This window comes from Mirounga leonina, unplaced genomic scaffold, assembly GCF_011800145.1.
Source record: "Mirounga leonina isolate KUSES-001 unplaced genomic scaffold, KU_Mleo_1.0 Mir_101414, whole genome shotgun sequence".
Classification (NCBI taxonomy): domain Eukaryota; kingdom Metazoa; phylum Chordata; class Mammalia; order Carnivora; family Phocidae; genus Mirounga; species Mirounga leonina.
In genome coordinates this window covers 52,889-79,243 of record NW_023270121.1, presented here as the reverse complement: position 1 = coordinate 79,243, position 26,355 = coordinate 52,889, and the positions used below count along the sequence as shown (strand labels likewise).

Genomic DNA, 26,355 nt, shown 5'->3' with positions numbered 1-26,355 from the left:
GATAAAGATATGATCTTACATCAAGGATCTCATTCAGCACACAGAAGAGAGGTCTTCCAGGGTGAAGCGGAGTGGAGGCAGGGAGTATGCAAGAAGCAGTCTGACCAGCTGACTGCAATGGGCATCTGAATTCTCCTCTCCGTACGTGGGAGAGGTGGTGGTTAAGGGCCATGACTTCACGTGGCTCTGGTCTTCTAGGGCCCTGGTAAAAACAAAACTTCAATTTAGAGTCCTAACAACTTGTGACTGGCTCTCTCCGTGTCACCCTGCTTCTGACCTTACATGTGACAGTATTTATGCACACCCTGTCACAATGCATGTGCATGCTTCCACCCACTCAGTCATCTGGGGAGTCAGAGGGCACATGGATCTGGATTTATATACACACGGGCTATTCAGCATGGCTTTTCCTTTTCATCCAGGCTAAGTCTGAGAAGCCATGGAAGAGCAGTACAAGGTACAAGGCACTTCTTTCTGGATTTCCTTACCACGAGCACAGATAATGTGTCTATTTTGACATTAACAGTTAGCTTGATAAAAGTTCAGTGACAAATGTAAGAAATATTCATTATTACATTGAAACATTAATACTAATTAATACTTGGCCTTTTCCTACATCAATAAGCAGGTGAGGAATCAAGTCAATATCTATAAGCTGGGCAAATTTTCCTTGTTCACTTTGAAACAAGCAACCATGCTCTTCATAATTGTTGTTGTCCTCCAAAGTTTGGTGTCTCCAAGTTCCTGCTCTGGTACTCCTTGAATCGATCTACTTCATTCCAAAGGAAAGAAAAATAAGATAAAGACCTGAGTATTTTCCAGATTATGACATAATCAAAAGAAATACAACATTAACATTTTATTCAAACCTTCAACAAACATCTATTTAACAAATCCTCTGTGCCAAGTATTATGCTAGGTGCTGGTAATACAGCAGTGAATAAAACGGGTAGTCTTTGTCCACATAGAACGTAGCTTAAAGACAAAAGGGTTAGAGAGGGTTTGTGGTAAAGGATGAGACTACCATCCTTTGACAGAAAAGGTGGAAAAGATAGAATCAGGGAAAGACTTGTACAGTCCCCTTAGAAACAAAGGGCCAAGTAAAAGAAGGTGTAGGCAGGCAAGTCTGTATCTAAAGAAAGACGGCTGATGTGCTACGATATTTAGGGTTGAAAAATGTTAAATGGCCTTGAGTTCATTTTCCTCACTAACATGGACGGTAAGCCAGCTCAGGGATCCCAAGAACTAGCTTCATGGATACTCCATGTGTTATGTGAAACTCTACCTTTCTTTTTTTTGTTGTTTAAATTGATTTTTTAAATTTTATTTTATTATGTTATGTTAATCACCATACATTACATCATTAGTTTTTGATGTAGTGTTCCATGATTCATTGTTTGCGTATAACACCCAGTGCTCCATGCAGTATGTGCCCTCTTTAATACCCATCGCCAGGCTCACCCATCCCCCCACCCCCTCCCCTCTAGAACCCTCAGTTTGTTTCTCAGAGTCCATAGTCTCTCATGGTTCATCTCCCCCTCCGATTTCCCCCCCTTCATTCTTCCCTTCCTGCTATCTTCTTCTTCTTCTTTTTTTTTTTTTAACATAAAATGTATTATTTGTTTCAGAGGTACACCTTTCAAACATGAAAAGGGAAAACCACAAAGCTGGATTCTGAGGGTTACAATATTAAAACCAAACAGACCAGCTGATATTTGAAAATTTGTAGATGGGCTCTAATTCTATTTTTTTTTAAAGATTTTATTTATTTATTTGAGAGAGAGAGAATGAAAGAGAGCAAGTACATGAGAGGGGGGAGGGTCAGAGGGAGAAGCAGACTCCCTGCCGAGCAGGGAGCCCGATGCGGGACTCGATCCAGGGACTCGATCCAGGGACTCCAGGATCATGACCTGAGCCGAAGGCAGTCGCTTAACCAACTGAGCCACCCAGGCGCCCCGGGCTCTAATTCTATTTGATGACTTGAGATCACATGTAGAGTGGCTTAAAAAAAAAGAAGGGAAATACGGCTCTTGCATGGAAATCCCTTCCATGACCTCAACTGTACCAGAAATGAATTTGCCAAAATCTCATTTGATTTAAAATCTTAAGTCAGCCCTCGTTAACAAAAAAGAAATGGGAATGGAAACATCAGCATTCTCCTATATGCAGATGATATTATCACAAGCTAGGAGTGGTTTTAGTAAATAAATGGCTCAGCTAATGATTGCTGGAAAGAAAGCTTCCATACCCATTTTCCTAAAATCAGATTTACCATTTTCAGTACATGTTTCCAACTTCTTGTTGGTGGTTGGTGTAAATAATTCCAGAGAGCAAGTACCCCAGGATATATTCTGCAACTAGTGTATCTAGATGGAGACACACAAGTAAATTACATTTCTCAAAGCCAGGTGTTTACTGTGTGTGTGTGTGTGTGTGTGTGTTGCCGTTGTTTGTTTTTAGTAGTTGAGGTTGTTACAGCCACTTTAAAATACTACCAGGTTAAATTTTTAAAATATTTTTGGGGTGCCTGGGTGGCTCAGTCAGTTAAACGTCTGCCTTCGGCTCAGGTCATGATCCCAGAGTCCTGGGATCGAGCCCCACATCAGGCTCCCTGCTCTGCGGGAAGCCTGCTTCTCCCTCTCCCGTTCCCCCTGCTTGTGTTCCCTCTCTCACTGTCTCTCTCTCTGTCAAATAAATAAATAAAATATTTTAAAAAAATAAAATGCTAATTTTTTTTAATTTTTGAAAATTAAATTAAATTAAATTAAATTAATTTTTTTTTAATTTGGGGGTTTGACGGCTTATTTGCCTCAGTGGTAAAGACCTAGAATAACTGAAAAAATCTTGGCCCAGCCTACAAGCAGCCATACCTCCAACAGTAATAGTGACACTTTATTGAGCTCTCCACAAAGTATAGTACCTTAGACATCTTATCTCACTGAATCCTTCTATCAGTCCTCTGAGGCTGAGGCAGCCATCATCCCTCAGCTCCAGGCTGGAGCATGTGCTATTATTGGTCACATCGGTTTGAATTTGAGGATGTCAATTGTATCCCACCTCAGCTGACTGCTAAAGCTGCAGAGATGAGCTGCATCCAGGTGTTTGTCAGGGAGGAGAAGCTCAGTTATTGTAGCTCAGTCCATACCAGAAACTCCACTGAGAGAAGCAGGGGTTCCAGAGGATAACCTGAAGGGAGTGTAGGCTATTCATTCCCTAGTCATCTCCAAACATCCTTGATTGGGCAAACCTTTAGTAAAACATGTTGGAACCCACGCTTCTCCCCACCCCGCCCCATGACCTTGCTTCTCAAAATGTGGTCTGAGGACAAGGGACATCACGATCACCTGGGAGCTCGTTAGAAATGAATAATCCCAGGCCCTGCCCTAGAACTACTGAATCAGACACTGCACTCTAATAAGATACCAGGAGGATGTGTGTACACATTAAAATTTGAGATGGTTTGGGAGTGTCTGGGTGGCTCAGTGGGTTAAGCGTCGGCCTTTGGCTCAGGTTATGATCCCAGGGTCCTGGGATCGAGTCCTGCATCAGGCTCTCTGCTTGGCGGGGAGCCTGCTTCTCCCTCTCCCTGCCCCCGCTCATGCTCTCTCTCGATCTCTCTCTCTCTCAAATAAATAAATAAAATCTTTTAAAAATTTTTGAGATGCTTTGTATGTAATTACATAAAAATGCATTAAAATGTATAATACACTTATGTTTAAAAATTGTTACATTCATAATATATGCAGTATAAAGCATGCAGAACAGAACATTTAAAAATATGAGCTGGGATAAATATGAATAATATTTTAAAACAAATGTTCTTTTACTGATTATATATAAATTTATCTCTTACTTGAAACATATTGTGATAAATATTTTAGTGAGAACAATGTGACAGACTATGCCTCATTAATTTTGAAATGATGGTTTAACATTTTGGAATACTGAGTTCATTTTATTTATTTATTTTTTAAAGATTTTATTTATTTATTTGACAGAGAGAGACACAGCGAGAGAGGGAACACAAGCAGGGGGAGTGGGAGAAGGAGAAGCAGGCCTCCCGCAGAGCAGGGAGCCCGATGAGGGGCTCGATCCCAGGACTCTGGGATCATGACCTGAGCCGAAGGCAGATGCTCAATGACTGAGCCACCCAGGCGCCCCTACTGAGTTCATTTTAAACTAATGCTTGTCTCCAATGGATGTCATCGCTGAAAACGATACCTCACAAAGATTCATAGATCTAACTGGCTGCAATATGACATCAGCTCTTCTCAGTAAAGCACTAGTTAGTAAGCTAACTTTTCGGTCTCACTCTGCAGTTAGGCAGAGGTTTTTGTTAAAATTTGGGTATTAAATTTCCAATCTCCCTGACATCAATCAGTGGCTCTTGCCTGTTAAAATATTTTTACAAATGAGCTCAAGCTATTAGAGTAGAATGTTTTAGGCCAATTTTAGATGCCCCATTACATTTTTTTTTCCTTACAACTGGGTAAATTGGTGTCACATACAGTTCTCAGCATCAAAATCACAAGATGATGAAAACACTTTCAAATATTTATTTTCAAAATGCTCCCTTCATGGCATATTTCTTTGAAAAGCACTTTGTTTTTTATTTTTATTTGTTAAAGATTTTATTTTTCTATTTATTTATTTGCTAGAGAGAGAGAGCATGGGTGAGAGAGAATAAGCGAGAGTACAAGCAGGGGGAGTTGCAGGCAGAGGGAGAAGCAGGCTCCTTGCTGAGCAGGGAGCCCGATGCGCGACTGGATCCCAGGACCCTGGGATCATGACCTGAGCCGAAGGCAGACGCTTAACCATCTGAGCCACCCAGGCGTCCCTGAAAAGCACTTTAAAAAGGCATCATTTCTTGACAAATAAACTGAGTGATGACACCAGAGTCGATCTTTATGTTAGATATTAATAAAATAATTTCTTTCTCATTTTAAGATTAAAAATTGATATAAACACTAGTGCTAATGGATCATGTTGCCAGCTCATACAGTACACACAGCCCACATTAGAGACCATACTGTGTAGCAGTTTTTCCAAACTATTCTGAGTATGAAAATCTCTTTCTTTTTTGTTTTTTTAAAAAGATTTTATTTATTTATTTGAGGGGAGGAGGAGCAGAGGGGGAGGGAGAGGGACAAGCAGACTCAGCGCTGATCATGGAGCCAATTCCGGTTTCCATCCCAGAAGCCCGGATCACAACCTGAGCCAAAAACATGAGCCAGTTGCTCAACTAACTGAGCCACCCAGGCACCCCAAAAATCTCTTTCTAAGGTAAAAACTTTTCTCAGGTCTCCACCGTGATACTTTTTGTATTCATTGGTTGAGAAAACATTTAAAATCTATTAATTCAGTAATGCTCTTTTAAAACTTTTTCTTATAGAAAATTTCAAATACAGGGATGCCTGGGTGGCTCAGCTGGTTAAGCATCTGCTTTCGCCTCAGGTCATGATCCCAGGGTCCTGGAATCAAGTCCCACATTGGGCTCCTTGCTTAGCAGGGAGCCTGCTTCTCTGCCTGCCGCTCCCCGATGTGCTCTCTCTTCCTCTCTCTGACAAATACATAATAAAAAATAAAATCTTTAAAAAAATAGAAATTCCAAATACATACAAAAGTATAGAATGGTGCAATCAATTCCATGTATCCATCGCTCCACTTCAACAATGATAAATATTCAATAACACATTAAATTGTTTGTATTTTATTGCTGTCCACACGCATAAAAATACATCATTCGTTCATCTTACTGATATCTTCAGTGTTCATATGAATATGGGGATTCCTTGCAGAAATGCCTCCATTTTCTACCCCACCTACAAGCATACAGAAGAGCAAAGCCTTGGGAATTGCTCCACCTTAGAGTCTAAAAATTTCTTAAGCCAGACTGACAGGCAGCAACATACTTGAATGGCTTCATATTGGTCCCCATGGAATTATTTTTAGTGAATTGCTCTGTTTTGTGATGTCAGTGACTTAAGGGGTGTTTTTAAAAAGTGGTCTTATGCAACGGTGACTGTTTACTATGGGTGTGTTTTTGTGGTTGTCATTCACTATACTACATTTATCCAGAAGGCCTCAGTGGAGGCATTTCTCTGCAGTCTCAGTATCAAAAATAGTCATGCTTTATGTGAATGGTGGAGTAAGGCAGACCGTCCTTATGATTATTGACGTTGTATTTTGGGTGTCTTTTTCTGGAACACGTTCATCACTTTAATAATTTAATCCATTTCTGAGTTGTTGGAACAGTTCCAAAACGACCTCTTGCTTTGTTGGGTTCTTTTCCTTTCCCTCTTTCCCTTCTCATCTCTGTGGAAATGCACAGGATGGTCAGGATTGAAAGACAAAGAAAAAGAACAGTTGTAGGTCTGATTTTCCCCAGCCCCGACTTCAAACTCCAGAATTCAGAAACCTTTACAACGCTGGGCTTAGATGTGGTTTTGCCAGTGAGTTAATGTATGTATTCAAGTATGGTGAACTAACATCTCTCAGCCAGATCTGGGCATATTTGATACTTCAACTCTAATAAGAACTTCAGGATCTTTGTCATTTTAATACATCAGCCTGGAAGATACCCTGTCTGGCAAACACTTCTAGAAATAGATATGAATTTGAATAAAAATGGCTCTATGCCCAAAGCTTTTACTTTCACAGGTAAAGGAGGCTTTTACAAAAGAGTTCATTACCTCTTTCTCATAATAGAAGCTTAGGGGAGCTAACTCCCAGGGCTGTTTTCCACATCCTGGGGTTCTCCAATTATTTCAAGGAGTATCAGGAGAATGATACAGATAAGATTTTAGTGCAGTTCAATTTTTAAATGCATGTGTCATACATTTTTAGGAAAAGATAATGAGAGAAACTCAAATGAAAGAAGCAATAGTTTTCAATTCCAAAGTATCTGGGGATTATTACTTTAAAACAAGGTTACCAAAAGAGTGGATCCATTATCGGCTTTGCCTCATCTCCTCCTCCTCTGCCTTCCTGGGCTTACAGGTGGGTGCAATGATGTCCCCAGGACCGGGTTTTACTGTGACTCTATGTTGGTACTCAGGCCCCTCCTCCGTAGTGTTCCTATACTCCATTCTCCCAGCCTGAGTACTCACCTTGTACACCATTTATAGTAGGATTGTCCTCATTTTACATCACCACAGCAGTCACTTATGACACTGCGGGAGTCCCCTCCTAGGAGTGTGGCTCAGACTTGCCCTTACCAGTTGGTCCCACCACCTTCTCGGGCACCTTCTTTCTGTTAATTCGTGACAGGCCTTCTAATGGCCACTGCCAAACCTGCCTGAACCTCTCCAGAGGAATTTTTTACTGTTGGGCCCAGCTTCTGCACTCTGCTCACCCTACTGGAGTATAAATAATTTGTTTCACAGAGAATCCTGAAATATGACTAACAACCTGGAAATATGATAACAGCAAGCTCATATAACTTTCACTGTGTGCTGGCATTATTCTCAGTGCTTTGCAGATATTAACTCAGGCAAGCCCCATAACAACCCAGAGGTAAGTACTATTACCATCATCCTGATTTTAAATGAAGAAATTGAGGCTCAGATAGGCTAAATTCATTGCCCAAATTTATATGCTAATGAAGTAGAACTAAGATTTTTTTTTAGAAGATTTTATTTATTTATTTGACAGAGAGAGACACAGCAAGGGAGGGAACACAAGCGGGGGAGCAGGAGAGGGAGAAGCAGGCTTCCCGCGGAGCTGGGAGCCTGATGCAGGGCTCGATCCCAAGACCCTGGGATCATGACCTGAGCCAAAGGCAGATGCTTAACGACTGAGCCACCCAGACGCCCCGAACTAAGATTTTTAAAACCACTTTACTGAAGTGTGATTGACAACCAAAAAAGCAGTAGACATTTAATATATTACAACTTGAGGGGTGTCTGGGTGGCTCAGTCGGTTAAGCATCTGCCTTCAGCTTAGGTCATGATCCCGGGGTCCTGGGATGGAGTCCAGCGTCAGGGACCCCGCCCAGAGGGGAGCCTGCTTCTCCCTCTCCCTCTGCCTGCCGCCCCACCCACCCGCTCATGCTCTTTCTCTCTCTCAAATAAATAAATAAAATCTTTAAAAAATATATTACAACTAGATGTGTTTGGAAATAAGTATATATTTTGAAAGCGTCCACTATCAATGCCATAAACTTAGCCACCACCTCCAAAAGTTTCCTTCTGCCCCTTTTGTTTTGTTTTGTTTTTCCTTTTGTGGTAAGAACACTTAACAAAAGCTCTACCTTCTTAGCATAATTTTAAGTGTACAATACGGTATTGTTAATCATAGGTCCTATGTTGTAAAGTAGATCTCCAGAACTTATTTATTTTGCATGACTGAAACTTGTACCCTTTGGCGGAAACCAAATGACTCAGCAATTCTACTTATAGGTATATACCTAAAAGAATTGAAAACACACGTTCTCACAAAAAAAATGTGCAGGAATGTTTATTGCAACGTGATTCACAATAGCCAAATTGGGAAAAACCCGTATGTCCATTAACTGAAGAATAGATCAAATGCAGTATATCTATACAATGGAATAAATTTTATTTATTTATTTATTATTATATCATTCAACAATGGAAAGATATACTATTGCCAATAAATAGGAACAAAGTACTAATATATGCTACAACATGGATGAACCTCAAAAATATTATGCTGAGGGAAAGAAGCCGGTCACAAAGCATGACATTTTATATGATGTTATTTAAATGAACTGTCGAGAACAGACAAATTCTTTGAGACAGAAAGTAGATTTGTGGTTGCCTGGAGCTGAGAGGGAGGTGTGAGGGAATGGAGAGTGACTGCTAATGGGTACAGGGTTTCTTTTTAGGGTGATGAAACTGTTCTAAAATTGATTGGGGTGATGGTTGCACAATTCTGTGAACCCAATGAATTGTACACTTTAAATGGGTCAGTTGTTTGTGAATTATATCTCCACAAAATTATTAAAAAATAATCTATTGGGGCACCTGGGTGGCTCAGTCAGTTGGGCATCTGCCTTCAGCTCAGGTCATAGTCCCAGGGTCCTGGGATCGAGCCGTGCATTGAGCTCCTTGCTCAGTGGGGAGTCTGCTTCTCCCCCTCCCTCTGCTGCTCCTCCCGGCTCGTGTTCTCTCTCTCTCTGTCTCTCAAATAAATAAATAAAATCTTTAAAAAAATAAATAAAAAATAAAAATAAAAGTAATCTATCACACACTAATACTAACACACACTGATAGCCTGAGGTATGAGTTTATTTTCACAGCTAACTGTAAGGAAGCGGCAAAGAATAGCCTAGCTATTTCCCAATAAAGCAAAAACTATATCAAGGTTCATTCTTACATGGCTACCTCCTAGATTTTAGTCCTGCTTACCCTTGAGATGTATCAGAAACTCTATACATCCAACCCGAAAATTTATGAGCAGCTTCAAGAGCAAATGATTCCATTGCAGATAAAAACTGTTTATTTGCTTAATTTGGACCTCAGGTGGCTGAGAATTGAGTTGATCATACTCCTCAGTTCTTAGTAAGTGTTCTTTGTCATTCTGATGGCTGAGTAATATTCCATTGTATATATGGACCACATCTTCTTTTTTTTAATAGATTTTATTTATTTGACACAGAAAGAGAGATCACAAGTAGGCTAAGAGGCAGGCAGAGGGAGAGGGAGAAGCAGACTCCCCACTGAGCAAGGAGCTCAATGCACGGCTCGATCCCAGGACCCTGGGACTATGACCTGAGCTGAAGGCAGATGCCCAACTGACTGAGCCACCCAGGTGCCCCAATAGATTATTTTTTAATAATTTTGTGGAGATATAATTCACAAACAACTGACCCATTTAAAGTGTACAATTCATTGGGTTCACAGAATTGTGCAACCATCACCCCAATCAATTTTAGAACAGTTTCATCACCCTAAAAAGAAACCCTGTACCCATTAGCAGTCACTCTCCATTCCCTCACACCTCCCTCTCAGCTCCAGGCAACCACAAATCTACTTTCTGTCTCAAAGAATTTGTCTGTTCTCGACAGTTCATTTAAATAACATCATATAAAATGTCATGCTTTGTGACCGGCTTCTTTCCCTCAGCATAATATTTTTGAGGTTCATCCATGTTGTAGCATATATTAGTACTTTGTTCCTATTTATTGGCAATAGTATATCTTTCCATTGTTGAATGATATAATAATAAATAAATAAATAAAATTTATTCCATTGTATAGATATACTGCATTTGATCTATTCTTCAGTTAATGGACATACGGGTTTTTCCCACTTTTTGGCTATTGTGAATCACGTTGCAATAAACATTCCTGCACATTTTTTTTTGTGAGAACGTGTGTTTTCAATTCTTTTAGGTATATACCTATAAGTAGAATTGCTGAGTCATTTAGTAATTCTATGTTTAACGTTTTGAGGAGCTATCATTCTGTTTTCCACGGTGACTGCAACATTCTACATTTGCAACAGCAGCACCTCATCACCAACGCTTGTTATTATCTGACTTTTTCATTATAGCTATCCTAGTGGGTGTGAAGTAATATCTCATTATGGTTTTGATTTGCATTTCCCTGATGACTAATGGTGTTGAGTATCCTCTCTTGTGCTTATTGGCCATTTGGAAATGTCGGGGAGGAAAAATTTCCCTCTATCCTTCAAAAGTTCTTCTGGCTGGCCTAAGAATTAAATTGGCATGAGACAGATTAACAGGAGAAAATAAAATTTAGTTTTGTAGGTATGGGAACCCGACATACATGAGAGTTTCAAAGATAGAACGGTAAAATGAGGTATAAATATCATTCTAAGCTAACAAATGAGATAGATGCCTGGAGCCTCAAAGGGAAGGAGGGCAATTCACAGGGCAATAGAAGAAGAGCGGATGCTTAGTAATTAGATGTTTGCCTTGCCATACAGATGGATCACTCTGATAAAATTTATCTCTGGTAATGACTCTTATTCTGAGAAAAATCCCATACTTAGGGAGGCACAAAACTTTCTCTTGCGCCCAAAGGGTCTCTATTGCCTTCAGCTCAAAATAGTCCACATGCCAAAGTGGCACATTTTGGGGAGACTTGTTCTGAACCCCTTCATATGTCTTTGGAGAAATATCTATTCAGATATCTTGCTCATTTTTAAATTGGGTTCTTTTTCTTTTTCTTTTTTTTTAAATTATTGCATTGTAAGAGTATTTTATATATTCTAGCTGCAAGTCCTTTATCAGGTACATGAGTTTCAAATATTTTTTCCCATTCTGTGAGTTACCTTTTCACTTTCTTGATGATAACTTTGTAGCAAAAAAGTCTTTAATTTTGAAGAAGTCTAATTTATCTGTTTTTTTCTTTTGTTGCTCTTGCTTTTGTTATCATATCTAAAAAACCATTGCATAATCCAAGGTCACAATTTTTCACGTGCTTTCTCCTAAGACTTTTTATAGTTTTTTTTTTTTTAGATTTTATTTATTTATTTGACAGAGAGAGAGAACAAGTAGGCAGAGAGGCAGGCAGAGGGAGAGGGAGAAACAGGCTCCCCGCTGAGCAGGGAGCCCGATGTGGGGCTTGATCCCAGGACTCCGGGATCACGACCTGAGCCGAAGGCAGCCGCTTAATCGACTGAGCCACCCAGGCGCCCCAAGACTTTTTATAGTTTTAACACTTATATTTAGGTCTATGATCCATTTTGAGCTAATTTTTGTATTTTTTTTGTTAGGTGTGCAACTTCATTTTTTCCATATGGATATCCTGTTGTCACAGGAGCATTTGTTGGAAAGACTATTCTTTCCTCGTTAAATTTTCCTGGCACCATTGTTAAAAATCAATCGACTATGAGTGTAAGGATTTATTTCTGGGTTCTCAATTCTATTCCATTGATCTACGTGTCCACTGTTATGCCATTACCACACTGTCTTGATTACTGTAGCTTTGTGGTAAATTTTGAAATTGGGAAATATATCATCCAAATCTGCTCTTCATTTTCAAGATTTTTTTTAGTTTTGGGTCCTTTGCACTCCCATATCAATTGTAGCATCAGCTTGCCAATTTTTGCAAAGAAGCCAGCTGGAATTTTGCCAGGAACTGTATTGATTTTGTAGATCAATTTTAACAATATTAAGCCTAAGAACACAGGATATCTTTCCATTTCTTTCTTTCAGTGAAGCTTTGTAGCTTTCAGTGTACAAGTCTTGCACTTTTTTGTTAAATTTGTTTCTTTTTTTCTATTCAATGTTTATTAAAGATTTCAGTCAATGTGTTAAGGCAAGAAAATAAAAATTAATAAAAAGGTACAAACATTAGAAATAAATAAAAATGTCATTATTCATAGGTGACATAATAGTGCTCATAGAAAACCCAGAACAACTGCAGGTAAATTTTAAATTTGTTTATAAGTACTTTATTCTTTTTGATACTATTTTAAATGGGATTATCTTCTTAATTTCCTTTTTGGATTTTTCATTGCTGGTGTATAGGAATAAGACTGGTTTTGTGTGTTGATCTTGTAGCCCGCAAATTTGTTGAACTTGTTTATTAGCTCTAATAATTTGGGGGGGTTCCTTAAATTTTTAAACATATAATATTATGTCATCTGTGAATAGAGATCATCTTAATTCTTTATTTCCAATGTGGATGCTTTTGTTCTTGTTCTTGCCTAATTTCCCTGGTTAAAACTTCCATTACAATAATAAATAAAAGTGGAGAAAGTGCATATCTTGTCTTATTCCTGATCTAGGGAGAAAGCATTCAGTCTTTCCCCATTACGTATGAAGTTAGATGTAGGTTTTTCATAGATGTTCTTTACCAGATTGCGGAAATTCCCTTGTATTTCTAGTTTGTTGAGGTTTTTTTTTTTAATCATGAAAGGGTGGTCAATTTTGTTATCTATTAAGACGATCATGTGTTTTTTTTTCCTTTTTTTCTCTTAATATATTATATTACACTGACTGATTTGCGTATGTTCAACCTTATATTCCTGGGATAAGTCCCACTTGGTCATAGAGTATAATCCTTTTTATGTATCGCCTGACTCAATTTGCTTGTAGTTTGTTGAGAATGATTGCATCCTTATATATTTATAAGGATTATTAGTTTTTTCTCATGTCTATCAGACTTTGGTATCAGGATAATAATACTGGCCTTATAGAATGAATTGCAAAGTGTTTCCTGTTCCTCTATTCTTGGGAGAATTTATGAAGAATTGGTGTTAATCTTTTTTTGAAAGTTTCATGGAATTAATTAGTGAAGCCATCTGGTTCTGGGCTTTTCTTTCTTTCTTTCTTTTTTAAAGCTCCCATGTAGTCTCTCTCTTTTTTTTTAAGATTTTATTTATTTATTCAAGGGAGAGAGAGAGAATGAGCAGGGGGAGGGGCAGAGGGAGATGCAGACTCCCCGCTGAGCAGGGAGCCCCACGTGGGGCTTGATCCCAGGACCCTGAGATCATGAGATCATGACCCGAGCTGAAGGCAGATGCTCAACCAACTGAGCCATCTGGGCTTTTCTTTGTGGGAAGTTTTTTGGTTACTAATTTAATCTCTTTACCTAGTATAAACCTACTCAGATTTTCTATTTCTTCTTGAGTCAGTTTCAGTAGTGTGTGCCTTTCTAGGAATGTGTCCATTACATCTAAATTTTCTTTTTTTGAATGGTGACCAGCTCCAGGGCCTTGGTGAGCCTGCGGGAACTAAGGCTGTGGTCTCAGAGTGTGGGACCCAGACTGCATCTTTTGGAGAGAAGCGTGGGCTCCAGCTGGCTCTGTCCACTGAGGCCTGGCCCCTGTCAGCACTGGAGCACATTTTCAGTGGCTGCAGCTGCAAGAGGTTTCTCAAAGGCTTAGTCTTAGCTTTGGTCTTCCTATCTTCACCTCCATCCACCATGTCTAGAGACAGATCCATTCTGCCAAAGCATGGCTGGCACCATGACATTGTCCTGCTCAGATGCCTTCAGTGACTGCCCTCTACCCACAGCATAAAATCCAAACCCCTTTGCTGGGGTCCTTTTTCCACTAGTCCATTCTGGGCACTGCTCCCTCCCCCAGGTATGGCTTTCACTCTTCCTAGCTCCTATCCCATCTTCTGCATTGTGATCTTGTGGTTTCCAGAGCCTGTGTTGTTCTCCCTCCCCTCTGCTTAACCAATCATGTCTCTCCCACTGGGCCTCAGCCCCATCACCAGCAAAGGCCCCATCCTCCTAGGAACGCTGAGCACTTCTCTCTGCACTAGTCATTTGGCACATATCAGAGAATGAGTGCCTCGTCACAGCACTTGTATTCTTGGCTTCGACTATAATTTGTGTTTTCCTGGGCATAGCCCTGTCTCCCTATCTTTGTGGGCATAGACCAAGCCTTATGCTCTTTTTGATCTCCCACAGGGCCTGGCCCAATCCTGGGTAATGGCTAAAGGGGAGATGGGCCCAGGCTGCCTGCCCCTTCTTCTCATAGCTCCCCACAGCTCCACAGTCTCTGATGGCTGTTTTGTTTTCAGCCTTGAGCCTCCCCCTCCCCAACCCCTTTTCTTGTCCTTCACTAGAAGCTCCTAGCACCATTCAGTAGTTTGCTTTTATTAATCATTTTGATGGTTCTTCCTTGGACCCTCTTCAGTTTCTCTGAAATTAATCAGTCCAGAGGCAGCCAAGAAAAAAACCTGAGAAGTCAGAGAATTTTGTCTTTCATATGATCCTCCCTCAGATGGTTTTTCATTGCTATTGAGCCAGACAGCCATTGTTTTTGCTAACTCTCCCCTGAGATTAAACTTGCCTAAAAGAGGCTTGTAAATGTCCTTCTCAAAATTAAAAAAAAAATTCTTGATTGCCTAATGAGACACTCTGAGTTCCCAAACCTGAGTAGCTGGAAGCTGGGACAAAGTGGTTGTTCTAAAATAGAAGTGCATTTCCTGGGGCTCAAACAAGGGTAGTGGGAACTCATCCTTGGGGAAGGAAGTCTCTTTCTTTGTCCTGGTTCTGCAAACACACCTAAAATGACACATTTTAAGAGAGAAACTAACAAATTAGAGTTTGCTCTGAAGTCAATGCTCAGACACCAAAGAATCATACTAGACTCTTCATGACCCACATCTAGTCCTGTCCATTCCACTCTCCTCCCTCTCCTTATCATTGAAACATGAATGATTATAATAGCCTCCTCTCTGCTTTCCCTGCCTCTCTATTCTAGCCCCAAATCCAATCACCCTACTCACTAGAGTCAGGACTCTTTACAAAAGCAATTCTGATCTATAGTAATTTCTCTGTTTAAAACTCTTTACTGAAAAACTATACTGTTAGGGACACCTTCCTCCTCCTCCTCCTCTCTAGTACCATTGTCACCCCACCCCAATTCCTCCCATAATAAGATGCAGTCCTTCTCTGCCTCTCCCACTCTCAAGGGACCCTACTCTAAAAGAACAACATTTCCAGGGCGTCTGGGTGGCTCAGTTGTTGGGCATCTGCCTTCGGCTCTGGTCATGATCCCAGGGTCCTGGGATCGAGCCCCACATCGGGCTGCCTGCTCGGCGGGAGGCCTGCTTCTCCCTCTCCTACTCCCCCTGCTTGTGTTCCCTCTCTCGCTGTCTCTCTGTCTGTCAAATAAGTAAAATTAAAAAAAAAAAAACTTAAAAAAAAGAACAATATTTCCTGGGCTTCCTTTACTAAATTATTCATCTTTGCTGCCTGGGCATGACAAAAGTTCTCATTAAAAGCCCTGGGTGGGAGTGAGCTGCCTGGCCCCAGCTCCCACAGTTGGCTGGAGACAGAGCCAAGCAGAGGAAGAGGTGCAGTGACAGGAGTGGGAGCTTTCTCTAGAGGGCCTGTGACAGGGAGTGCCTGAGACCCAGGGAGCAGGAGGGTGATGGGACACATGGAGGCTCTTCACTGCAGGGTGACCACAGTGCTGGTCGGCTGTGCCATCCTCCTCAGAAGCTTTGGACAAACACAGAAGCCTGATTGCCCCATGCTTTCCAGCCTTAGAACCTTGCAGTGCTGAGGAGTCAAAGAAACTCCAGTTGTGGGATTGAAGAGAACTCAGCCTCTGTCTAGGCTGTTGCACTCTGCTTGGCTGGGTAAAGTAGGCCAAGTTATCCCTGTTGTACCTAGAGGGATGGGGCCATGTGGAAAGAGAACCAGAGTGGAGGAGAGGAGACCTAATTTCTGGTTCCAGCTCTGGCATTATCTGGCTGTGTGACCCTGGGCACATGGCTTGACTTCTCTGCGCCTGAGTCTTCACTTGTACAAAGGAGGAAGCATATACAGTGTAGTGATTCAGGGAGTGGGCTCTGGAGCCAGACTGCCCCGCTTCACACCCCAACTCTGCCTCTCCTGAGGTACATGACCATGAAAACCTGTTTAGCTCCACAAAGCCTCAGTCTCCTCATCTGTAAAATAGGGACAACAGTGGTGCCTGCCTTAAAAGACTGCTGCAAACACACGTACAGCAGGCAGCACACAGGCTTAAGAAACACTCAATACATGGTAGCTATGTGTCTCTCAACAGAGATCCTCATTCTCCAGAGTCTGATCTGTTGAATGGTGACCTTTCAGGTCTTTCATTTGTCCCTGTGTTCAAGTCACTGGGACTGGCTTTTCATCCTGGAGGGAGCATCACATTCTGGGGATGAGAAGATGTGGTTTGTGGATTACCTGAGCCACCCCTTCAGAAAATAGGCAGATCCACACAGATTGCCTGTGATTGCATGCAAGCCCACGTGTGACCCTCCTCATTTTCGAGGCGTCCTTGGAAATCCTGCTGTGGAGAACAATGCTCCTGGACTTCACAGACACCTGCCCATGACTCTGCATATGGCAGGGTAAGGACTGTGGGGAAGGAAAAATAATTTCCCCTCTACCCTTCTAGGGGCTGAGACCACCCCCGCTGCCCGCCATAAAAGACAGCTTAACAAGAGAAAAATAAACAGACATTTCATAACCTGTATACTTCCTGCATACATGGGACAGACCCAGGAAAACTGAGTAACTCCCCAAAATGGCCCAAGCCACCACCTTAAATACCATCTTCAGCTAAAGACAGAGGAAGAGGTTTGGGGGGAGGGGAGTCAGTTATGGTAGGTTACCAGGCAAAGCACAGTAAACTAGGGTAAGGTTGTTATGCAGATTAAGGTTGTTGCCTTCCCCATGGATAAGAGTTTCTAGAGATTTAGTCATCCTTCTCTTCCTGGTACAGAGAGGGAGACCCCTCTACAAATGGAGACTTCCCTTGTAAATGTAAATGTCTCTTCCAAAAGGGTAACTTGTACTCAGTTTCAGAGCTTCTCCTGTCTGCTCTTTCTTAAAAAGAATCAGCTAAGATAATCCTCAGGTCAAAGGGACATGTTTTGGGGTGGCAAATTCTCCTCCTCTTCAATGCCCACCCTCAGGGAGCCAGAGGCTGGGTAGGCCAGGGCTAGGGCAAGAGGACAGCAAGTCCCAGGGCCTGTCCTCCCCTGGCCTCCAGGTACCCAGCCAAGCAGCTGGAATAGTGGCACTTCCCCGGGTCTCTTGCCCCAGGCCTGGCTGCCTTGGCTTCTCTGTTTGCTTTCCATTTGGAGAGTGACCTAGGATTCTGCTAAGAGACTGAAACCTAGGAGCAAGGAGCCCAGGCCCTGCTTTGTCACCTTTCAAACCCATTAATGGTATTGCGAGCAGTCCTGCCAACAGAGCAGCTAGGACTGGCCCCAGAGAGGATTGCCACTCAGCAGTGTCCTCCAGGTTAGGGCTGTCACCACTGCCTCTCCATCCGTACCTTCATTTATTCATCCATGCATTCAATTCCAAAATATGTAGCTGCCACTTATCCCGTGCCTGGCCCTGTACTAGGTGTTGTGGATAATCAGCAACGAGAAACATAAGCAGGGGCCTGGACCTCATGGAGCTTACTGACTGGTGAGGGGGGTGGGGAGGGTTTATGAAGAACCGCACGCATGGATGTGAGATTACAACCTGTAATAAACAGAAGAAAATAAAGAGCAGGATGTTGTGCATGCCTACATGATCAAGTAGTAGGCCAGGAAAGGACTCCAAGGAAGGTGGTGTGTTGGCCTGACCCCGAGAGAGAAAAGGCACCAGCCAGGCAAAGAGTGCAGGGGAGATGGGTGCAGGAGGGCCGAGGTGTGTCCCTGTCCCAGGCCCAGGGCATTTCCAAACCCTTTTGCTTTGGAGGAGTCAGGCTGTCTGAGGTCTGGACGCTTGTTGGCTTTCACTTGTCCAACAGGCTCTCTGACTGCTGCCATTGAATCTTTTCATCACCGGCTCTCAGACCATGTGCATCAGAGCTGGCTAGAAAACTCAGTAAAGGGGCGCCTGGGTGGCCCAGTCATTGGGCGTCTGCCTTCCGCTCAGGTCATGATCCTAGGGTCCTGGGATCGGCCCGCATCGGGCTCCCTGCTGGGGGGGGGAGGGGGGAGGCCTGCTTCTCCTTCTCCCACTCCCCCTGCATGTGTTCCCTCTCTCTCTGTGTCTCTCTGTCAAATAAGTAAATAAAATCTTAAAAAAAAAAAAAAAAGAAAGAAAACTCAGTAAAATGTAGATGCCTGGGCTGCACCGCCCCCCAGAGACCTGGATTTAGGGGGGTCTGGGTGGAGCCTGAGAATTTGCATTTTTAACAAAGCCCCCAGGTGGTTCTGCCATAGGTGGCCTGCTGCTCTGTGGACCATTCTTAGAAAATGCTGGCAGGGTAGAGTCTAGATGCCTTGCATAATTGGCATGTCTATTGTTATAGTCACTGGTCACTTGCCTCTAGGCTGCTCATCCCCACTCTTGCCACAACCCATCCTGCACATCGCTGGAGTAATCCTACTATAACACAAACCTGAGTTTCCCACCTCTTTGCTTAAACCCCTTCTCTTATTGCATATTATTTTCAAAATACATCCACATTCCTTAGTTGGGATTAAATGGTTATTTGTGCTTTTGCTTCTGCCTCAAGGTTTGCTCCTGCTGCTTCCCATTTACTCTTTTCATCTCCATACCTCAAATAGTGTTTGGTGCAGGGTAGACACTGGATGAATACTGATTTACTACTATGAAAATGATGGGCTTAAACATGCCGTATTTTACTGAGGGACGTGGGAGATTTCAAGTCATGAAAATAATACCTGTGAGAGACAAAGCTGTCTTCAAATATTGGAAGATCTACGTCATGTGAAACACTTGTTTTGAATGGTCCTAGGACCAATCAGTGGGAAGTCATAAGAAGTCAGAATTTGATTCCATATAAGGAAGGGTGTGCCATCTTTGCAAAGATGTAGTCATCTGCATTGTTAAATAATAAATTCCCTGTCACCTGCAGTATTCCAGCATTGATTCAGTGATCACTTGGCAGGTATTTGGTGAAAGTACTCAAACATGGGGTGGAATTTGGAAGAAATTACCTACCATTCTTGAAGTAAGATTCTGTGGGGGAAAATAAAGGTAAAGGGGAAAAGGAAAGAAAATGAACTCTCCATTCCAGGGAAGTAGAGTATTGGGGTTTATGTTATCATGCACACTATACCTATATACATCATACCTGGAATACCTGTTTTCTATACTATGGAATAGATTAAAAAGTAATATCCCTTATTTTTTTCTTTTATGATCCAGTAAGTAATTTAGCCTCTTGCAATGTCTATGGGTTATCATTATAAACATTACTTCTCATTATAATATTGAAATGTGCAAATGCCAGTTAAGAAATATCTGCCAGAATTTTAGATAAATCAGCTTTTACTACTGTAACTAAAGAAGTGTTCTAGAAGAAAAACAGTAAAAAGTGCATCATGCAGAGAAACAATGATTCTCCAGCTCAATTTAGTATGTTATAAAAAAAATTTCACTGGGACAGAGCCATAACAATATAAAGAATAACACTACAGATCAGGAAACTCACTTGGCTGAGATTTTAGCTAATAACAAAAGCTAACAACTCCTATATAATTTAACAGCAATTTTCACAACTGATTGCCAATGACCATTTTTCTTTTTGGATCTCCACATAAAAGGAACAAGGAGAATACAGGATTGAAGAACAGAATTTTAAAAACCTTTCTTCAGGTATCTCTTTCCTTCCTTGTTCTTTTTACTAGGGACATTTAGATTTTAGTCATTTGAGTAATTTTTAATCACACTTTTTTAAAGACTCAGGATGCTAACAATGACTAACTGCTCTGATTTCAATGATTTTCAGTAGATTTTCTTTATTCAGTAAGACAAAGCCTATTGGGGAGGCATACCTTCTCAGTAGTTCTTTCCTTGGGAGGAATAATAAGGGAATGACTGATTCTAAAGAAATTTCTCCCAGGCAAGAGCTGCTTGCTGCTCCTTACTTCTTCCCCATCCACTGTCTGAAGCCTAAACCCTGCTTTGCTTAGAACCTTTCCTTTCCTTACCCCTCTGGTTTCATTCCCTGTGCTCCCCCATCCCTATCTCTTCTGCATCTCTCAAACAACATAAGACAAATAAGTGCTGGGGATCTATTGTACAGGATGGGGACTATAGTTAACAATAGTGCATTTTAAAGATTTTATTTATTTATTTTAGAGAGAGAGGGAGAGTGAGCTCACAAGAGTGGGGGGAGTGGCAGAAGGAGAGGGAGAGGGAGAATCTCAAGCAGACTCCCCACTGAGTGCAGAGCCTGATGTGGGGCTCGGTCTCACAACCCTGAGATCATGACCTGAGCCGAAACCAAGAGTTGGACGTTTAACAGACTGAGCCACCCAGGCGCCCCAACAATACTGTATTTTATACTTAAAAGTTGCTGAGAGGGTAGGGCTTTCATGTTCTCACCATAGCAACAGCAGCAACAACAAAATGGTAATTATGTGAGGCGAAGGATTGTTAACTAATTTTATTGTACTAAGCTTTTTGCAATATATGCATGTATCAAGTCATCACATTGTATACCTTAAACTTACACAGTGTTATAGGTCAGTTATACCTCAATAAAGCTGGGGAAGAAATGAAAAAAAAAAAAAAAAATCCTGGTCCCAGACAGTGAGGTGTCCTGAAAACAGCACTGGACTGAGAAATAGGAGATGAGTTTTCTAAGGCCTGACCTGTCACTTCAGGAATTTGTCTAACTTCTCCGGTCCTCAGTTTTATTATCTATAAAAAGAGGGGATTTGGGGGCACCTGGGTGGCTCAGTCATTAAGCGTCTGCCTTCTGCTCAGGTCATGATCCCAGGGTCCTGGGACCAAGCCCAGCGTCAGGTTCCCTGCTCAGTCGGGGAGTCTGCTTCTCCCTCTCCCTCTGCCTGTCACTCCCCCTGCTTGTGCTCTCTCTCTCTCTCTCTCTGTCAAATAAATAAATAAAATCTTTAAAAAAAGAGGGGATTGGATTACCTTATGTTAGAGTCAGTTCCAAAATTTGACCTAAAGTAGCACACCGATCATCATGCTCTCTGCGCCTCACTGGAATCATCTTCCATCTTTCAAAACCCCTGGAAGACTCTTGTTTGTTTTAAAGGGGGCCTTTGCATCTATTAAATACTGTAATCCTTTACCAACTATGCCACAAGAACCTGTGCTGTGAAGTTCTTTTTAATAATTTTTAATTATTGGGCATCTGGGTGGCTCAGTTGGTTAAGCGACTGCCTTCGGCTCAGGTCATGATCCTGGAGTCCCAGGATCGAGTCCCGCATCGGGCTCCCTGCTCGGCAGGGAGTCTGCTTCTCCCTCTGACCCTCCTCCCTCTCATGCTCTCTCTCATTCTCTCTCTCTCAAATAAATAAATAAAATCTTAAAAAAAAATTTTTTTAATTATTAAACTCTGGGCACATTTAAAATTCAATGTAAATAATGCAGTAAGTCATGAAAAGAGAAAAAAATGTACTCTGGAAATCTATTTTTATTCATAATGTGAAATAAATATGCTAATACCAGATGGGGAGCAATGGATTAATATCTTGAAGAAAAGAAAGAATTTTTTTATCTACTCTGTGCCAAGCACAGATTATTTCTGGTGATCCTCACAAAAACCTGTTATGGAAGACTTTTTCTTCCTACACAGCTGAAGAAACTGAAGCCCAGCAAGGTTATGTAACTAGCCTAAGGTAACACACCTATTTAGTGGTAGGACTGGGATTTGAATCCTGGAGATTAAAATGTACGTGTTTACAATATTGTGAATATACTAACTGCCACTAAATTATACACTTTAAAATGCTTAATGTTGCCATGGGACTCTTACCTCAAAAGGCAAAAAAAAAAAAAAAAAAAAAAAACACTTAAAAATCAGAAAAAAATGTACAGATCTTCCTCCACTGACAATGGGGTTATGTCCTGATAAACCCATCATAAGTTGAAAATATCATAAGAAGGAAATGCATTTACAACACCTAACCTGTGGAACATCATAGCGTAGCCTAGTCTACCTTAAATGCTCTCAGAACACTGAACAGCAGCCTACAATTGGGCAATATCATCTAACACAAAGCATATTGTAAAATAAAGTGTTGATTATCTCATGTAATTTATTGAAAACAGTACTGAACATGAAAACCAGAATGTTTTTAGGGTACCGAATGGTTGTCAGCATATGGGTCATTCACCATCATGATCTCGTGGCTGACTGGAAGTCCTGGGTTGTTGTCACTGCCCAGCTCATGAGAGTATCTATCACCTATTGCTAGCTTGGGAAAAGATCAAAATTCAAAATTCAAACCATGTTTTTTGCTGAATGTGTCTCTTTTGCACTGGTGTAAAGTCAAAAAATCCTAAGTCAAACCATTTTAAGTCAGGATCCTCTGTATGTGTTTATAGATTGTGTCAATTTAACTAACTAACAATATAGTAAATCACAGTATGGTAAACTGGAAAATGCTTAGGACTCAGCTTTTTGACTAGCCAGCTCTGTGCCCTGGAACAAATCATTTTACCTCTCCAGAATTCAGTTTTCTAGTCTATAAAATAAGGGAGAGGGAGACTACATGGATGATTTCTAGGCGCCCCTTCAGCTCTTTCAGTCGGTCTTCTACTTACTGCCTACGGCAGAATACTAACTGGTCTTCATTGCCCTCTTGTGGGTGAAAGATGAACTGTAACTATCGCTGTATTTGTACAAGATTTTGAAATAATCACCTCATTAAAATAACAACACTAAATCCAAATCAAACCAGCCATTTGGCATCATGCAGATAAAAAAGCTGGATGAATGAATATTCTGCTTTCCACCATTTTTCCTATCATGGTGACACAAGCTTAGACTCATAACCTTTCTAAATAAAAATAAGTACATAGTTCCATGTGGTCAGGAACAAAGGACAGATCAGGTAGACATTTTTCTCTCCCCTACCCATCCTAGTTTTCTATTTTATTAGAACATGACCTTTTCAATAATCTGTCAGTGTTTTTAAATACCATAAGCGAAATTAAAAGGGAAGACATATGGGAGAGGATTGCAGAAAATCTGCAGTATGGATAAGATCAAACGTTAACACCCATAATATATAAAAAAAAGAGTTTCTAGAAATCAATTAAGAAAGAAAAATGAATGTTTCCTACCCCAAATGGGCTAAGGACCAGAATAGGTTACTCACTCAAGAAAAAAATAAAAATGGTCAATAAATGCATGAACAACTATTTACTCTCAAAGGATGAAAAATATGCAAATCAAAACATGAGATCATTTTTCATCCATCAAATTAGGCAAATGTGGTTTGAAAGGAAGATAATATTCAATGAGTGATGGAGTGTTTAGAAAAATAGGCCTCTTATGCTACTGGTGTTTATGTAATTTGGGACAACTTTCTAGATGGCAATTTGTCAATATACATTAAAAGCCATACAAATAGTCATAATCTTTGACCCAGAAATTTTACTTATAGAAAATAAAGAGAGATGTGAATTAAGATTAATGTAAGGGACATTAACTGCCGTTTTATAAAAGGAGACAGTTGGAAAACAATCTAAATGTCCAGCATTAAGTGTTTGATTACATTTACTATGGTAAATCCTTCAATAGAATATTAGGCAAGCATTAAATACAGTTCCTAGAAGAATATGTAATGACTTAGATGAAAGTCCAGTATATGTTAAATGAAAGATTACAATTAGTGTGTTTTTATTATATAAATATATTAATATATAATATAAATACATAACACATATTTATATTTTATATAATATAAAATAAATAAATTTTATTTTATTATATAAATATACTTTCATTATATAAATATATTAAAATTAAAATCTGGTTACCTCAGGGTAATAGGATTACAGATAACTTACTTTCTTTATCTTGCTTTTCTGTTTCTTTTGTTCCTTAGTTTTCTTGTTTTATTATTTTTTTTACCATGGATGTATTTAACTTCTGTAATCAGAAAAAAAAAAAAAACAACTAAAGACAAGTTTTTAAAAGTTCTTACTGGTGACACTGTTTTCTCATTGGGAATAAATGGAAAAAGAGATGATTCAAAGTTTATACCAACCCTTGTTCATCTATAAGAAGACTCTATATTGAACAATATATTACAGAACCCACCCTTGGATATGTTGATTTTAAGGCAGCCAAGAACAATAAAAGAGAAGAGATAAGCCCATCTCTTGCTTCCTCACGAATGTACCACAGGAAGGCATGATTTGTATTTTTACTCTAATCAATACAGCTAATGTTGAATTAAGAGCTATTTCTTTCATTCAGACAGCATTTCTCAATCCATTTGATCAATCAATTAAGTAGAAGCACAGCTTGGCTTGTCTGGCTAAAATTCAGGGAGGCTAGAGTGAGACTCATTGCGCATTTATCCATAATTCATAAAGCATGAAAGGAATTGACAGGTTACTCAAAAATACATATACTTGCACTCACAAAACCCACCATTTAAAAAAGCACTTAAATATGGCTGAATCAAAATTTTCTATATTGCTTTGGAGAAGATCAAAGTGATTTATAAAGACACATAGATCACTGCAGCAGTTCCTATATGACTAAAGATGACAATTCCTTCACATTTTGAGTTGTGAAGACGCTTATTCTCACTGGGAAAGCACTTTAGTAACCCTTCACCCCCTCAAAAAAACCTCACACAAACATCACCACCTCCACCAGCAAAATAAAAGTCAGATCCTTGCTCAACATTTTTGGAAACATATCAATGAAGGGACATTTAAAAATTTCTTTCATTCTTGAAATATACCTAGCTTCTATCATTATCCCTTCCTTCTCTTAAAGAGAAAGGAGTAAAGAATAAGGGCTTCATTGGTGATGGTAACCTGAAATAATTTAAAAGACAGCAAAACAAAACAAAACAAAAAACCCCTGAGGTGAAGGATATGTTAATTAGCTTGATTGTGGTGATGATTTCACAGTGCATATACACATCAAATTGTCAAGTTGAACACCTTAAATATATACAATTTTTTTAAAATTTAAAATAAATTTAATTAACATATAGTGTATTATTAGTTTCAGAGGTAGAGTTTAGTGATTCATCAGTTCCATATGACACCTAGTGCTCATTACATCAAGTGCCCTCCTTAATCTCCATCACCCAGTTACCCCATCCCCCCACCTCCCCTCCAGCAACCCTCAGTTTGTTTCCTAGAGTTAAGAGTCTCTTAGGGTTTGTCTACTTCTCTGATTCCATCTTATTTTATTTTTCCTTCCCTTCCCCTATGATCATCTGTTTTGTTTCTTAAATTTCACATATGAGTGAAATCATATGATATCTGTCTTTCTCTGGCTGATTTATTTTGCTTAGTATAATACTTTCTAGTTCCATCCACATTGTTGCAAATGGCAAGATTTCATTCTTTTTGATGGCTGAGTAATATTCCATTGTATATATATATATATATATACCACCTCTTCCTTATCCACTCATCTGTCGATGGACATCTGGGCTCTTTCCATATTTTGGCTATTGTGGACATTGTTGCTATAAACATTGGGGTTCAGGTGCCTCTTCGAATCACTATGTTTGTATCCTTTGGATAAATAGATATATGTAATTTTTATTGGTCAGTTATACTTCAGAAAAAGCAGGAGGAAATAAAGACCAGTTGTTTTTTTTTTTTGTAAGATTTTATTTATTTGCGAGAGAGAGCACATGAGCGGGGTGGGTGGGGAGGAGTGGAGGGGGAGGGAGAGCAGACTCCTTGCTGAGCAGGGAGGCCAACTGCAGTGGGGGGGGGGGTCTCAATCCCAGGACCCCGAGATCATGACCTGAGCCAAAGGTAGACGCTTAACAGACCGAGCCACCCAGATGCCCCAAAAAGATCAGTTTGGAAAATATATACTAACATTTTATCAAAAGGTATATCACAGTGTACCTGCCCTTAAATTAAGTGTAAGAAAAGTACTCCACTGTAATGAATCCTACATCTCCATAGCAAGGAGAGAAAAAAAGTGAAATGCTTACCAGGATCACTGAGGCAAAAAAAAAAAAAAAAAAAAAAAAAAAAAA

The 26,355-nt window shown here is 40.3% G+C and overlaps 1 long non-coding RNA gene across 1 annotated transcript; it reads right to left on the bottom strand.

Moving 5' to 3' along the window:
* Positions 1–95: 95 nt before the first annotated feature.
* LOC118016869 lies at positions 96–24,222 on the bottom strand. Its single transcript, XR_004680964.1, has 3 exons — positions 24,179–24,222; positions 617–772; positions 96–202 (listed from the first exon to the last, which is right to left on the bottom strand). It is a non-coding gene; the product is annotated as an uncharacterized LOC118016869 (long non-coding RNA).
* Positions 24,223–26,355: the final 2,133 nt, after the last annotated feature.